The sequence below is a fragment of the Pseudophryne corroboree genome, chromosome 2 (assembly GCF_028390025.1).
Source record: "Pseudophryne corroboree isolate aPseCor3 chromosome 2, aPseCor3.hap2, whole genome shotgun sequence".
In the NCBI taxonomy this organism is placed as follows: Eukaryota; Metazoa; Chordata; class Amphibia; order Anura; family Myobatrachidae; genus Pseudophryne; species Pseudophryne corroboree.
The window spans coordinates 271,677,132-271,694,499 of record NC_086445.1 but is presented as its reverse complement, the minus strand read 5'-3'; the positions used below and the strand labels follow the sequence as shown (position 1 = coordinate 271,694,499).

At 48.5% G+C, this 17,368-nt stretch overlaps 1 protein-coding gene and 1 pseudogene across 1 annotated transcript in view; one reads left to right on the top strand and one right to left on the bottom strand.

The window, feature by feature from the left end:
- LRRC63 (leucine rich repeat containing 63) overlaps positions 1-17,368 on the top strand; it is a 168,195-nt gene that overhangs the window by 76,877 nt on the left and 73,950 nt on the right. The window lies entirely within an intron of this gene.
- On the bottom strand, positions 12,357-12,475 carry LOC135052415 (5S ribosomal RNA; annotated as a pseudogene).

Sequence of the window (17,368 nt, the reverse complement as noted above, 5' to 3'; positions counted from 1 at the left end):
ACTATGAGAAATAGAATTATCGGTAAGTAAATTCTTATTTTTTTAGCAGAATTGCTAATAGGCTAAAACCCAGCAGTTCTGCACATGCGTATGCACTGCAGGGCGCACTCGCTAAGCAATTTTACACAAAACTATGCTATTTTGCTCACGGGCGAACTAAGCTTTTCAGTCGCTCTGTTGATCGGAGAATGATTTACAGGAAGTGGGTGTTTCTGGGTGGTAACTGAGCGTTTTCCGGGAGTGTGCTAAAAAACGCTGGCGTGCCAGCAGAAAACGCAGGAGTGGCTGGCCGGACGCTGGGCGTGTTTGTGACGTCAAACCAGGAACTACACGGACTGAGGTGATCGCAATCTAGGAGTAGGTCTGGAGCTACTCAGAAACTGCAAGGAAATACTTTTCTCTGACGTCCTAGTGGATGCTGGGACTCCGTCAGGACCATGGGGATTAGCGGCTCCGCAGGAGACAGGGCACAAAAATAAAAGCTTTAGGACTAGGTGGTGTGCACTGGCTCCTCCCCCTATGACCCTCCTCCAAGCCTCAGTTAGGTTTTTGTGCCCGTCCGAGCAGGGTGCAATCTAGGTGGCTCTCCTAAAGAGCTGCTTAGAAAAAGTTATTAGGTTTTTTATTTTCAGTGAGTCCTGCTGGCAACAGGCTCACTGCAACGAGGGACTTAGGGGAGAAGAAGTGAACTCACCTGCGTGCAGGATGGATTGGCTTCTTAGGCTACTGGACACCATTAGCTCCAGAGGGATCGAACACAGGCCCAGCCATGGAGTCCGGTCCCGGAGCCGCGCCGCCGACCCCCTTGCAGATGCCGAAAAGTGAAGAGGTCCAGAAACCGGCGGCAGAAGACTTTTCAGTCTTCATGAGGTAGCGCACAGCACTGCAGCTGTGCGCCATTGTTGTCAGCACACTTCACACCAGCGGTCACTGAGGGTGCAGGGCGCTGGGGGGGGGCGCCCTGGGCAGCAATGATAATACCTTGTTCTGGCTAAAAATACATCACATATAGCCCCTGGGGCTATATGGATGTATTTAACCCCTGCCAGGTCTCACAAACACCGGGAGAAGAGCCCGCCGAAATAGGGGGCGGGGCCTATCTCCTCAGCACACAGCGCCATTTTCCTGCACAGCTCCGCTGCGAGGAAGGCTCCCAGGACTCTCCCCTGCACTGCACTACAGAAACAGGGTAAAAAAACAGAGAGGGGGGGCACTTTTTTGGCGATATTGATATATTAAGCTGCTATAGAGGAAACAACACTTCTGTAGGGTTGTTCCTATATATTTATAGCGCTTGGGTGTGTGCTGGCAAACTCTCCCTCTGTCTCCCCAAAGGGCTAGTGGGGTCCTGTCTTCGATAAGAGCATTCCCTGTGTGTCTGCTGTGTGTCGGTACGTGTGTGTCGACATGTATATGGACGATGTTGGTGTGGAGGCGGAGCAATTGCCGGTAATGGTGATGTCACCCCCTAGGGAGTCGACACCGGAATGGATGGCTTTGTTTATGGAATTACGTGATAATGTCAGCACGTTACAAAAATCAGTTGACGACATGAGACGGCCGGCAAACCAGTTAGTACCTGTCCAGGCGTCTCAGACACCGTCAGGGGCTGTAAAACGCCCTTTACCTCAGTCGGTCGACACAGACCCAGACACGGACACCGAATCTAGTGTCGACGGTGAAGAAACAAACGTATTTTCCAGTAGGGCCACACGTTATATGATCACGGCAATGAAGGAGGCTTTGCATATCTCTGATACTGCAAGTACCACAAAAAGGGGTATTATGTGGGGTCTGAAAAAACTACCTGTAGTTTTTCCTGAATCAGAGGAATTGAATGAAGTGTGTGATGAAGCGTGGGTTAACCCCGATAGAAAACTGCTAATTCAAAGAAGTTATTGGCATTATATCCTTTCCCGCCAGAGGTTAGGGCGCGCTGGGAAACACCCCCTAGGGTGGATAAGGCACTCACACGCTTACCAAAACAAGTGGCGTTACCGTCTCCTGAAACGGCCGCCCTCAAGGATCCAGCTGATAGGAGGCTGGAAACTACCCTGAAAAGTATATACACTCATACTGGTGTTATACTGCGACCAGCCATCGCCTCAGCATGGATGTGCAGTGCTGGGGTGGTTTGGTCGGATTCCCTGACTGAAAATATTGATACCCTGGATAGGGACAGTATTTTATTGACAATAGAGCAATTAAAGGATGCTTTTCTTTATATGCGAGATGCTCAGAGGGATATTTGCACTCTGGCATCGAGAGTAAGTGCGATGTCCATATCTGCCAGAAGAAGTTTATGGACGCGACAGTGGTCAGGTGATGCGGATTCCAAACGGCATATGGAAGTATTGCCGTATAAAGGGGAGGAATTATTTGGGGTCGGTCTATCGGATTTGGTGGCCACGGCAACAGCCGGGAAATCCACCTTTTTACCTCAGGTCCCCTCCCAACAGAAAAAGACACCGTCTTTTCAGCCGCAGTCCTTTCGTTCCTATAAGAACAAGCGGGCAAAAGGACAGTCATATCTGCCCCGAGGCAAAGGTAAGGGTAAGAGAGTGCACCAAGCAGCTCCCTCCCAGGAGCAGAAGCCCTCCCCGGCTTCTGCAAAGCCCTCAGCATGACGTTGGGGCTTTACAAGCGGACTCAGGGGCGGTGGGGGGTCGACTCAAGAATTTCAGCGCACAGTGGGCTCACTCACAGGTGGACCCCTGGATCCTGCAGGTAGTATCTCAGGGTTACAGGTTGGAATTCGAGAAGTCTCCCCCTCGCCGGTTCCTAAAGTCTGCTCTGCCAACGTCTCCCTCAGACAGGGCGACGGTATTGGAAGCCATTCACAAGCTGTATTCTCAGCAGGTGATAGTCAAGGTACCCCTCCTACAACAGGGAAAGGGGTATTATTCCACACTATTTGTGGTACCGAAGCCGGACGGCTCGGTAAGACCTATTCTAAATCTGAAATCTTTGAACCTGTACATACAAAAATTCAAGTTCAAGATGGAGTCACTCAGAGCAGTGATAGCGAATCTGGAAGAAGGGGACTTTATGGTGTCTCTGGACATCAAGGATGCTTACCTGCATGTCCCAATTTGCCCTTCACATCAAGGGTACCTCAGGTTCGTGGTGCAAAATTGTCATTATCAGTTTCAGACGCTGCCGTTTGGATTGTCCACGGCACCTCGAGTTTTTACCATGGTAATGGCCGAAATGATGTTTCTTCTGCGAAGAAAAGGCGTATTAATTATCCCTTACTTGGACGATCTCCTGATAAGGGCAAGGTCCAGAGAACAGCTGGAGGACGTAGTAGCACTAACCCAAGTAGTGCTGCAACAGCACGGGTGGATTCTGAATTTCTCTATCGTCCTAGTGGATGCTGGGGTTCCTGAAAGGACCATGGGGAATAGCGGCTCCGCAGGAGACAGGGCACAAAAAGTAAAGCTTTTCCGATCAGGTGGTGTGCACTGGCTCCTCCCCCTATGACCCTCCTCCAGACTCCAGTTAGATTTTTGTGCCCGGCCGAGAAGGGTGCAATCTAGGTGGCTCTCCTAAAGAGCTGCTTAGAGAAAGTTTAGCTAGGTTTTTTATGTTACAGTGATTCCTGCTGGCAACAGGATCACTGCAGCGAGGGACTGAGGGGAGAAGGAGTCAACTCACCTGCGTGCAGGATGGATTGGCTTCTTGGCTACTGGACATCAAGCTCCAGAGGGACGATCACAGGTACAGCCTGGATGGTCACCGGAGCCGCGCCGCCGGCCCCCTTGCAGATGCTGAAGACAGAAGAGGTCCAGAATCGGCGGCTGAAGACTCCTGCAGTCTTCTAAAGGTAGCGCACAGCACTGCAGCTGTGCGCCATTTTCCTCTCAGCACACTTCACACGGCAGTCACTGAGGGTGCAGGGCGCTGGGAGGGGGGCGCCCTGGGAGGCAAAATGAGTACCTATAAAGGCTAAAAATACCTCACATATAGCCCTAGAGGCTATATGGAGATATTTAACCCCTGCCTGATTTCTCAAAATAGCGGGAGACGAGCCCGCCGGAAAAGGGGCGGGGCCTATCTCCTCAGCACACGGCGCCATTTCCTCTCACAGCTCCGCTGGTCAGGACGGCTCCCAGGTCTCTCCCCTGCACTGCACTACAGAAACAGGGTAAAACAGAGAGGGGGGGCAAATTTATGGCGATATTTTTATATAACAAAGCAGCTATAGGGGAGCACTTATTATAAGGCTATCCCTGATATATATATAGCGCTTTTGGTGTGTGCTGGCAAACTCTCCCTCTGTCTCCCCAAAGGGCTAGTGGGTCCTGTCTTCATTAGGAGCATTCCCTGTGTGTCTGCTGTGTGTCGGTACGTGTGTGTCGACATGTATGAGGACGATATTGGTGTGGAGGCGGAGCAATTGCCAAATATGGGGATGTCACCTCCTAGGGGGTCGACACCAGAATGGATGCCTTTATTTATGGAACTGCGGGATAGTGTCAACACGCTAAAGCAGTCGTTTGACGACATGAGACGGCCGGACAATCAATTAGTGCCTGTCCAGGCGACTCAAACACCGTCAGGGGCTGTGAAACGCCCTTTGCCTCAGTCGGTCGACACAGATCCAGACACAGGCGATGACTCCAGTGGTGACGGTGACGAATCAACCGTATTTTCCAGTAGGGCCACACGTTATATGATTTTGGCAATGAAGGAGGCGTTACATTTAGCTGATACTACAGGTACCACTAAACAGGGTATTATGTGGGGTATGAAAAAACTACCTATAGTTTTTCCTGAATCAGAAGAACTAAATGACGTGTGTAATGAAGCGTGGGTTGCCCCTGATAAAAAGCTGATAATTTCAAAGAAATTATTGGCATTATACCCTTTCCCGCCAGAGGTTAGGGAGCGCTGGGAAACACCTCCTAGGGTGGACAAGGCGCTAACACGCTTATCTAAACAAGTGGCGTTACCCTCTCCTGAGACGGCCGCACTTAAAGATCCATCAGATAGGAGGATGGAAAATATCCAAAAAAGTATATACACACATGCAGGTGTTATACTACGACCAGCTGTAGCAACTGCCTGGATGGGCAGTGCGGGGGTAGTTTGGTCAGAATCCCTGATTGAAAATATTGATACCCTGGACAGGGACAATATTTTACTGTCGTTAGAACAAATAAAGGATGCATTTCTTTATATGCGTGATGCACAGAGGGATATATGCACACTGGCATCACGGGTAAGTGCTATGTCCATTTCGGCCAGAAGAGCTTTATGGACGCGACAGTGGACAGGCGATGCGGATTCAAAACGGCATATGGAAGTTTTGCCGTATAAGGGGGAGGAGTTATTTGGAGTCGGTCTATCAGATTTGGTGGCCACGGCTACAGCCGGGAAATCCACTTTTCTACCTCAAGTCACTCCCCAACAGAAAAAGGCACCGACTTTTCAACCGCAGCCCTTTCGTTCCTTTAAAAATAAGAGAGCAAAGGGCTATTCATATTTGCCACGAGGCAAAGGTCGAGGGAAGAGACAGCAACACGCAGCTCCTTCCCAGGATCAGAAGCCCTCCCCGGCTTCTACAAAAGCCTCAGCATGACGCTGGGGCTTCTCAAGCGGACTCGGGGACGGTGGGCGGTCGTCTCAAAAATTACAGCGCGCAGTGGGCTCACTCGCAAGTAGATCCCTGGATCCTGCAGATAATATCTCAGGGATACAGGTTGGAATTAGAGACAGATCCACCTCGCCGTTTCCTGAGGTCTGCTTTACCAACGTCCCCCTCCGAAAGGGAGACGGTGTTGGAAGCCATTCACAAGCTGTACTCTCAGCAGGTGATAGTCAAGGTACCTCTTCGGCAACAAGGGAAGGGGTATTATTCCACTCTTTTTGTGGTACCGAAGCCGGATGGCTCGGTAAGGCCTATTCTAAATCTGAAGTCCTTGAACCTGTACATAAAGAAGTTCAAGTTCAAAATGGAGTCACTCAGAGCAGTGATAGCGAACCTGGAAGAGGGGGACTTTATGGTATCCTTGGACATCAAGGATGCGTATCTCCACGTTCCAATTTACCCCTCACACCAGGGGTACCTCAGGTTCGTTGTACAAAACTGTCACTATCAGTTTCAGACGCTGCCGTTCGGATTGTCCACGGCACCTCGGATCTTTACAAAGGTAATGGCCGAGATGATGATTCTTCTTCGAAGAAAAGGCGTATTAATTATCCCATACTTGGACGATCTCCTAATAAGGGCGAGGTCCAGAGAACAGCTAGAGATGGGATTAGCACTGTCTCAAGAAGTGCTAAAACAGCACGGGTGGATTCTGAATATTCCAAAATCCCAGTTAATGCCGACAACTCGTCTGCTGTTCCTAGGGATGATTCTGGACACGGTTCAGAAAAAGGTTTTTCTCCCGGAGGAAAAAGCCAAGGAGTTATCCGAGCTTGTCAGGAACCTCCTAAAACCAGGAAAGGTGTCTGTACATCAATGCACAAGAGTCCTGGGAAAAATGGTGGCTTCTTACGAAGCGATTCCATTCGGCAGATTCCACGCAAGAATTTTCCAAAGGGATCTGTTGGACAAATGGTCAGGGTCGCATCTTCAGATGCACCTACGGATAACCCTGTCTCCAAGGACAAGGGTGTCTCTTCTGTGGTGGTTGCAGAGTGCTCATCTATTGGAGGGCCGCAGATTCGGCATACAGGATTGGATCCTGGTGACCACGGACGCCAGCCTGAGAGGCTGGGGAGCAGTCACACAAGGAAGAAACTTCCAGGGAGTATGGACGAGCCTGGAAACGTCTCTTCACATAAACATTCTGGAACTAAGAGCAATATACAATGCTCTAAACCAGGCAGAACCTCTGCTTCAGGGAAAACCGGTATTGATCCAGTCGGACAACATCACGGCAGTCGCCCATGTGAACAGACAGGGCGGCACAAGAAGCAGGAGGGCAATGGCAGAAGCTGCAAGGATTCTTCGCTGGGCAGAGAATCATGTGATAGCACTGTCAGCAGTGTTCATCCCGGGAGTGGACAACTGGGAAGCAGACTTCCTCAGCAGACACGATCTTCACCCGGGAGAGTGGGGACTTCATCCAGAAGTCTTCCACATGCTGGTAACCCGTTGGGAAAGACCAATGGTGGACATGATGGCGTCTCGCCTCAACAAAAAACTGGACAGGTATTGCGCCAGGTCAAGAGATCCGCAGGCAATAACTGTGGACGCGCTGGTAACGCCTTGGGTGTACCAGTCGGTGTATGTGTTTCCTCCTCTGCCTCTCATACCAAAAGTATTGAGAATTATACGGCAAAGAGGCGTAAGAACGATACTAGTGGTTCCGGATTGGCCAAGGAGGACTTGGTACCCGGAACTTCAAGAGATGATCACGGAAGATCCGTGGCCTCTACCTCTAAGGAGGGACTTGCTTCAGCAGGGTCCCTGTCTGTTTCAAGACTTACCGCGGCTGCGTTTGACGGCATGGCGGTTGAACGCCGGATCCTAAAGGAAAGAGGCATGCCGGAAGAAGTCATTCCTACTTTGATTAAAGCAAGGAAGGAAGTAACCGTGCAACATTATCACCGAATTTGGCGAAAATATGTTGCGTGGTGCGAAGATCGGAGTGCTCCGACGGAGGAATTTCAACTGGGTCGATTCCTACATTTCCTGCAATCAGGATTGTCAATGGGTCTCAAATTGGGATCTATTAAGGTTCAAATTTCGGCCCTGTCGATTTTCTTTCAAAAAGAATTGGCTTCAGTCCCTGAAGTCCAGACCTTTGTTAAGGGAGTGCTGCATATACAGCCTCCTGTGGTGCCTCCAGTGGCACCGTGGGATCTAAATGTGGTTTTGGACTTCCTAAAATCTCATTGGTTTGAACCACTAAAAAAGGTGGATTTGAAATATCTCACATGGAAAGTGACCATGCTTCTAGCCCTGGCTTCTGCCAGGAGAGTGTCAGAATTGGCAGCTTTATCTTACAAAAGCCCATATCTGATTTTCCATTCGGACAGGGCAGAACTGCGGACTCGTCCGCATTTTCTCCCTAAGGTGGTGTCAGCATTTCATCTGAACCAGCCTATTGTAGTGCCTGCGGCTACAAGTGACTTGGAGGACTCCAAGTTACTGGACGTTGTCAGAGCATTAAAAATATATATTGCAAGGACAGCTGGAGTCAGAAAATCTGACTCGTTGTTTATATTGTATGCACCCAACAAGATGGGTGCTCCTGCGTCTAAGCAGACGATTGCTCGTTGGATCTGTAGCACAATCCAACTTGCACATTCTGTGGCAGGCTTGCCACAGCCTAAATCTGTAAAGGCCCACTCCACAAGGAAGGTGGGCTCATCTTGGGCGGCTGCCCGAGGGGTCTCGGCATTACAACTTTGCCGAGCAGCTACGTGGTCAGGGGAGAACACGTTTGTAAAATTTTACAAATTTGATACTCTGGCTAAGGAGGACCTGGAGTTCTCTCATTCGGTGCTGCAGAGTCATCCGCACTCTCCCGCCCGTTTGGGAGCTTTGGTATAATCCCCATGGTCCTTTCAGGAACCCCAGCATCCACTAGGACGATAGAGAAAATAAGATTTTACTTACCGATAAATCTATTTCTCGGAGTCCGTAGTGGATGCTGGGCGCCCATCCCAAGTGCGGATTATCTGCATAAGTTGTACATAGTTATTGTTAACTAATTCGGGTTATTGTTGAAGGAAGCCATCTTTCAGAGGCTCCGCTGTTATCATACTGTTAACTGGGTTTAGATCACAAGTTGTACGGTGTGATTGGTGTGGCTGGTATGAGTCTTACCCGGGATTCAAAATCCTCCCTTATTGTGTACGCTCGTCCGGGCACAGTACCTAACTGGAGTCTGGAGGAGGGTCATAGGGGGAGGAGCCAGTGCACACCACCTGATCGGAAAAGCTTTACTTTTTGTGCCCTGTCTCCTGCGGAGCCGCTATTCCCCATGGTCCTTTCAGGAACCCCAGCATCCACTACGGACTCCGAGAAATAGATTTATCGGTAAGTAAAATCTTATTTTTCCAAAATCTCAATTGACCCCGACGACACGTCTGCTGTTCCTGGGAATGATTCTGGACACGGTTCAGAAAAAGGTGTTTCTTCCGGAGGAGAAAGCCAGGGAGTTATCCGAACTTGTCAGGAACCTCCTAAAACCAGGAAATGTGTCTGTGCATCAATGCACAAGAGTCCTGGGAAAAATGGTGGCTTCTTACGAAGCGATTCCATTCGGCAGATTCCACGCACGAACTTTTCAGTGGGATCTGCTGGACAAATGGTCCGGATCGCATCTGCAGATGCATCAGCGGATAACTTTGTCTCCACGGACAAGGGTGTCTCTTCTGTGGTGGTTGCAGAGTGCTCTTCTGTGGTGGTTGCAGGAGGGCAATGGCAGAAGCTGCAAGGATTCTTCGCTGGGCGGAAGATCATGTGATAGCACTGTCAGCAGTGTTCATTCCGGGAGTGGACAACTGGGAAGCGGACTTCCTCAGCAGACACGATCTACACCCGGGAGAGTGGGGACTTCATCCAGAAGTCTTCCACATGATTGTGAACCGTTGGGAAAAACCAAAGGTGGATATGATGGCGTCCCGCCTCAACAAAAAACTGGACAGGTATTGCGCCAGGTCAAGAGACCCTCAGGCAATAGCTGTGGATGCTCTGGTAACACCGTGGGTGTTCCAGTCAGTGTATGTGTTTCCTCCTCTGCCTCTCATACCAAAAGTACTGAGAATTATACGGCAAAGGGGAGTAAGAACGATACTCGTGGCTCCGGATTGGCCAAGAAGAACTTGGTACCCGGAACTTCAGGAGATGCTCACGGAAGATCCGTGGCCTCTACCTCTAAGACGGGACCTGCTTCAGCAGGGACCGTGTCTATTCCAAGACTTACCGCGGCTGCGTTTGACGGCATGGCGGTTGAACGCCGAATTCTAAGGGAAAAAGGCATTCCGGAAGAGGTTATCCCTACCCTGGTAAAAGCCAGGAAGGAGGTGACTGCACAACATTATCACCGCATTTGGAGAAAATATGTTGCGTGGTGTGAGGCCAGGAAGGCCCCGACGGAGGAATTTCAACTGCGTCGATTCCTACATTTCCTGCAAACAGGATTGTCTATGGGCCTCAAATTAGGGTCCATTAAGGTTCAAATTTCGGCCCTGTCGATTTTCTTCCAGAAAGAATTGGCTTCAGTTCCTGAAGTCCAGACTTTTGTAAAAGGAGTACTACATATACAGCCCCCGGTTGTGCCCCCAGTGGCTCCATGGGATCTTAATGTAGTTTTGGATTTTCTCAAATCCCATTGGTTTGAGCCACTCAAATCGGTGGATTTGAAATATCTTACATGGAAAGTAACCATGCTACTGGCCCTGGCTTCAGCCAGGAGAGTGTCAGAATTGGCGGCTTTATCGTATAAAAGCCCATATCTGATTTTCCATTCGGACAGGGCAGAACTGCGGACGCGTCCTCATTTTCTGCCTAAGGTGGTTTCAGCGTTTCACCTGAACCAGCCTATTGTGGTGCCTGCGGCTACTAGCGATTTGGAGGATTCCAAGTTGCTGGACGTTGTCAGGGCATTGAAAATATATATTTCAAGGACGGCTGGAGTCAGAAAATCTGACTCGCTGTTTATACTGTATGCACCCAACAAGCTGGGTGCTCCTGCTTCTAAGCAGACGATTGCTCGTTGGATTTGTAGCACAATTCAACTTGCACATTCTGTGGCAGGCCTGCCACAGCCTAAATCTATCAAGGCCCATTCCACAAGGAAGGTGGGCTCATCTTGGGCGGCTGCCCGAGGGGTCTCGGCATTACAACTCTGCCGAGCAGCTACGTGGTCGGGGGAGAACACGTTTGTAAAATTCTACAAATTTGATACCCTGGCTAAAGAGGACCTGGAGTTCTCTCATTCGGTGCTGCAGAGTCATCCGCACTCTCCCGCCCGTTTGGGAGCTTTGGTATAATCCCCATGGTCCTGACGGAGTCCCAGCATCCACTAGGACGTCAGAGAAAATAAGATTTTACTTACCGATAAATCTATTTCTCGTAGTCCGTAGTGGATGCTGGGCGCCCATCCCAAGTGCGGATTGTCTGCAATACTTGTACATAGTTATTGTTACAAAAAAATCAGGTTGTTATTGTTGTGAGCCATCTGTTCAGAGGCTCCTACGTTTGTCATACTGTTAACTGGGTTCAGATCACAGGTTGTACGGTGTGATTGGTGTGGCTGGTATGAGTCTTACCCGGGATTCAAAATCCTTCCTTATTGTGTACGCTCGTCCGGGCACAGTATCCTAACTGAGGCTTGGAGGAGGGTCATAGGGGGAGGAGCCAGTGCACACCACCTAGTCCTAAAGCTTTTATTTTTGTGCCCTGTCTCCTGCGGAGCCGCTAATCCCCATGGTCCTGACGGAGTCCCAGCATCCACTACGGACTACGAGAAATAGATTTATCGGTAAGTAAAATCTTATTATTAGCAGAATTGCTAATCTTTCGTTAGCAATTCTGCTGTGCTAAGATACACTCCCAGAGGGCGGCGGCTTTGTGTTTGCATTTCTGCTAAAAGTAGCTAGCGAGCACACAACTCGGAATGAGGGCCGATGTTTCCTCTCAGGAGGGATCCATTCCATGTTAACAGGATTGTAATGCTTTATCTCAGTTCCCTATTGTTGAGCCTGAGTGGTTAACTTCTATCAAAGGAATGATCTCTCAGATCTCTACTAGGGTAGCTAATACTGAGAAAGAAGGGTTTTTGATCCTGCACCGACCTAGATTCTAACTACGTGATCAATCCAAAATTAGCCAGAAGTGGACAATATTGTGTGGAAATTCCTATTAGTCCGTATGGCGGTGCGCCCAGAGTCAAAGAAAACAGTTGTATATGCACAAGGAGAGAAAGTATGACTCTTGTTTGGGCGCACTCTTATCTCAAAATCAAATGTTAGTTGTTGGGTAATGTGCCCAACCTAGGTGAGGTAGTCTTTTATTCTTGCTCTCTAGGATACATAGAAATTCATCCAGACATGTACACCATAGAAAATAATGAATAAATCCAATGGAAGGTGACTACTTCAAATTTATGGAATGTTCAGATCTTGATTATGCCTGGATAACCGCATATAGGAAGATAGCCACATATAATGCTACTTCCGTCTGCCAAAGATCAGTACAAAACTGTGTTTGTATTAATGAGCCCTGGTTGGGTTAGATATATTAGTGGGAAAACCCACATATGAATAAACAGCTGTATTTGTCGGCCAATATCATAGAGAGGTCGTGACGAATAGAGGTTCAAGAAATAGTAGGAATGAGTGTAAGTGGTGATACTGCTGTTGGTGTTGAGTCTATAGGGAAGATAGTCCTCCTACTTCACTGGGTATTCCCTAGAAGTCGCCCATCTAGGTACTGACCCAGCCCACCTCCGTTTAGCTTCCAAGATCGGACTAGATTGGGCGTGAGCGCAGGGGTATGGTCGTAGGAAGGTTGGACCCTAAAGCACCAATGAGAGTGCACCGAAATGGAGGGATGGAGTCCTCTGAAGAAGTGAGTGGGACTGGGTGAGGAGGGGGGATAGCAGCTGTTTTAATAGGTGTGAATCTGCTGTCCACGTTAGACTGAAGAGACGTGTCCCCTGGGGGGGCACGCTCCCCAGAATCGTGGATGAGAGTTCACAGAAGGAAGCCAAGTTAGGAAAGCGAGAGGGCGCAGAGTAAGAAGATATCTAGTATAATAAGGCATTACATATCCACTATTCGAACGTCAAACAGGTGAGTGCCCATAAGGGATATATAGGTGGTCAACCTCGCTGAAAATATCAGCAAAATTGGTTGCATGAATATTGCTAAAGCATGAATTCTTAATCAATAAAGTATCAAAAATCAGTTGGAAAAAACAGCAAAATTTGTTACTAAATTATTAAAGGGTTATCCAGATATAGTGCTAAAGTGTCAGACCTGAATCAATAGGGATCAAAATATTATCGAATCAATTTGTCATACAGGCATATGCCCAAGAGAAAGCAGGCACGTATCCACAAGGGACATATTTGTGATCGGCATAGCTGGAGATACCAGCAAAAGTTATTTAAATAAATGCTTTCAAAAATACATAAATATACTGCTAAAGCATGAAAATTTAAAAAATGGGGGATCAAATGTCACCCAATCCAACATCAAACAGGCATATGCCCTAGAGAAACTGCTGAAGCATGAAATCTGAAATCAATAAAGGATCAAATATCACCCAATCCATTATCAGACAGGCATGTGCCCAGAAGGAATATCCACAAGGGACATATTTGTGATCGGCATAGCTGGAGATACCAGCAAAAGTTATTTAAATAAATGCTTTCAAAAGTACATAAATATACTGCTAAAGCATGAAAGTTGAAAAAATGATGGATCAAATGTCACCCAATCCAACATCAAACAGGCATGTGCCCAGGAGGAAAACGCGTTTCACCCAGTCATGGGCTTGTTCACTTCCTTTCTGAGCCGCTCATCCAGGTATTCTGTCAGAGTATTTAAATGCCCCTGCAAATTGCTGTCCGCCTATGGCTAATCATGGGGGCAGGGTTGTATTAACACTCTAGTCCAATCGGGAGCCAGCAAGGGACGCATCACTGGGGCGGACTTGAGAGACAGATAGGGAAGGGCGGAAGTTTTACATGCTATTTCCGCCCTGATGTGTTGTAAAAATAATAAGGGAAATGGTATGATAATCATATCCCTCGTAGCGGAGTAGAGCTAGTTGGAGTCGGCGGGAGTTACTGATGTGGAGGCTGAGTGCGGATAACTACACTGGGCGACATAGTTTGGTCGCGCTGTGCTGGCGGAAGCTACAGTCTGAGCTTCCGCCCCACCTTGTTTACCCTGGTTGCCAGGATACCCGCGTCATCATACGGCATGACGCTGGTATGTTTGTGTGGGCGGAGGCTGAATTCTGAGCTTCAGCCCGTCAGAGACTTTGTGTTGGTGGGTTGCTAGGATACCCACGTATGCAGCGTTAGATCCCTCGAAAAATAGGAGTTGGTGGGTTACTAGGAAACCCACGTCTTCAAAATCTGGTGAACATTAATGCAGGCTGAATCGGGAATAGGAAAATGTAAAGTTAAGAAAATACAAATACCATGATGACTTGGGAATAAAATAAGATAAAAATGCACTAATTGGAGAGGTAACGTGAAGCGGTGTTGTGATGGGAAAAACCCTAAAAAGTAAAAAGTATACAGGACAAGTGTGACGATGAGGTGTAGACCCTGTTGGAAATGGAAATGACTGGAAGAAAAAAGGGGAGATAAGATTTTCTATGGTGTACATGTCTGGATGAATTTCTATGTATCCTAGAGAGCAAGAATAAAAGACTACCTCACCTAGGTTGGGCACATTACCCAACAACTAACATTTGATTTTGAGATAAGAGTGCGTCCAAACAAGAGTCATACTTTCTCTCCTTGTGCATATATAGCTAATACTGAGACCCTGAAACTCAGGTGTTGAAGAAATCTATGGCAGTTTGGTCAGGCTCTGTTCCTATTCCTGCAATATCCCCTAGCATGTTCCCACAGAAACGTGCACTTGCCCAAATTATGCAAGATGACACGGATACCGACTCTGACATGGCAGACGGTGATGGGGATGTGCTGAGGGGGGAGGCGTCCCTTGCTAAGGGGGTGCAGCTCATGATTGAGGCCATTAGAGATGTGTTAAATATTACTGACACAACACCTGAGCAGGTTGAGGAGGCTTACTTCACAGATAATAAGAAAGCCTTGCTATCCTTCCTTGCATCTAAAGAATTAAACGCTATACTTGAAAAATCCTGGGAAAACCCGGAGAAAAAATTCCAGATCCCAAAAAGGGTTCTGGTTGCTTTTTCCTTCCCTGAGGAGGATAGGAAAAAAATGGAAAAACCCACCCATTGTTGACGCATCTGTCTCCAGACTGTGTAAAAAGGTGGTTTTACCTATCCCTGGATCTACCGCGTTAAAAGAATCAGCTGATCGTAAAATTGACACTACACTCAAATTAATTTACACTGCTTCAGGAGTGGCGTTAAGGCCCACTATTGCCTGGGCATGGATTTCTAAAGCCATAGTAAAGTGGTCAGGCACATTACTAGAGGATTTGGATACAATGGATAGAAGTGATATTGAATTTTTTTTTTTACGTAACATACAGGATTCTGCGGGGTTCATGGTGGAATCCATGAAGCACCTGGGTACGCTGACTGCGCGGATATCTTCCATATCGGTCTCAGCCCGCAGGGGACTCTGGCTACGCCAATGGTCTGCAGACGCGGAATCCAGGAGAAGTGTGGAGAACCTACCCTACACAAGTCAGGCTCTATTTGGGGAAATGTTGGATGCGTGGTTTTCCACGGCAACCACGGGTAAGTCACCTTTCCTCCCCTCTGCTACACCTTCTACGAAGAAACCATATTCTTCAGCTGTGCCGCAGTCCTTTCGGACCGCTAAGGCAAAAAGTCCAAGCCTCCTACCACTTTCTTTAGAGGTGGTCGTGCAAAATCCAAAAAGCCTGCACCCGCAGGCTCCCAGGACCAGAGACCCGCTTCTGGTTCCTCAAAATCCTCAGCATGACGGTGGACTGCAAAGCCTGGAGGACGGGCTGGTGGGTGCGAGACTCAGACATTTCAGCCACGTCTGGGTGTCTTCTGGCTTGGAACCCTGGGTACAGGATATTGTGTCCCAGGGGTACAGACTGGAGTTCCAAGAACTCCCGCCTCACCGCTTCTTCAAATCAGGCTTGCCTGCTTTGCTGACAGACAGGGCTATCCTACAGGAAGCCATCCTAAAATTGGAAAAGTCACAGGTCATTGTCCCAGTTCCACCTGCAAAACAAGGGTTATTATTCAAACCTTTTTCGTGGTACCGAAACCGGATGGTTCGGTCAGACCAATTTTGAACTTGAAATCGTTGAACTCATACCTGAAGGTGTTCAAATTCAAAATGGAGTCTCTCAGAGCAGTGATTTCCAGTCTGGAGGAGGGAGAGTTTCTGGTATCCCTGGATATCAAGGATGCGTACCTCCACATTCCGATTTGGCTGCCGCACCAGGCTTATCTCAGATTTGCACTGTTAGACAGTCACTATCAATTGCAGGCACTGCCATTCGGCCTATCCACAGCACCGAGAGTGTTCACCAAGGTGATGGCAGAGATGATGGTTCACCTCCGCAGACAGGGGGTGAATATAATCCCATATCTGGACGATCTGCTGATAAAGGCATCGTCCAGGGAGACGTTGTTGCAGTCCATTGCTCTCACGACTCATTTGCTCAGGGTACATGCTTGGATCTTAAACCTTCCAAAGTCACATTTGGAGCTGACAAGGAGATTGTCTTTCCTGGGGATGAGCTTCGACACGGAAGAGCAGAGGGTGTTTCTACCGGTGGAGAAGGCGTTGGTGATACAATCAATGGTGCGGTATGTCCTGAAGCCAGCCCGGGTATCGATTCATCAGTGCATTCGTCTTCTGGGGAAGATGGTTGCTTCTTACGAGGCTCTGCAGTTCGGAAGGTTTTATGCTCGATCCTTCCAATTGGATTTCCCAGACAAGTGGTCGGGTTCTCATCTACATGTGCAACTGAGTATACGTCTGTCGCCGAAAGCAAGGATTTCACTCCTCTGGTGGCTACAAATTCCTCACCTTCTGGAGAGCCTCAGGTTTGGGATTCAGGACTGGATCCTTCTAACCACAGTTGCAAGTCTCCGGGGCTGGGGCGCAGTCACTCTAGGGGAAACCTTCCAAGAAAGGTGGTCAAGCCTGGAATCCAGTCTTCCAATAAACATTGTGGAACTAAGAGCCGTGTACAATGGTCTTCTCCATGCGGCTCATCTTCTGCGAGATCGACCCATTCAAGTGCAGTCGGACAATGTAATGACGGTGGCCTACATAAACCGACAAGGCGGAACAAAGAGCAGAGCTGCAATGTCAGAGGCAACAAGAATCATCCTCTGGGCGGAAAAGCATGCGTTGGCACTGTCGCAAGTTTTCATTCCAGATGTGGACAACTGGGAAGCGGACATCCTCAGCAGACACAACCTCCATCCGCGAGAGTGGGGCCTCCATCCGGAGGTGTTCAAGGAGGTGACAAATCTTTGGGGGGTTCCTCAAATAGACATGATGGCCTCCCGCCTCAACAAAAAACTTCGGAGGTATTGCTCAAGGTCAAGAGACCCGCAAGCCATGGCGGTGGACGCCCTAGTGACTCCGTGGGTGTTCCAGTCGGTGTACGTGTTTCCTCCACTTCCACTAATTCCAAGGGTTCTAAAGCTCATAAGGAGAACAAGAGTTTAAGCAATCCTCATTGCTCCTGACTGGCCAAGAAGGGCTTGGTACACGGATCTTCTGGA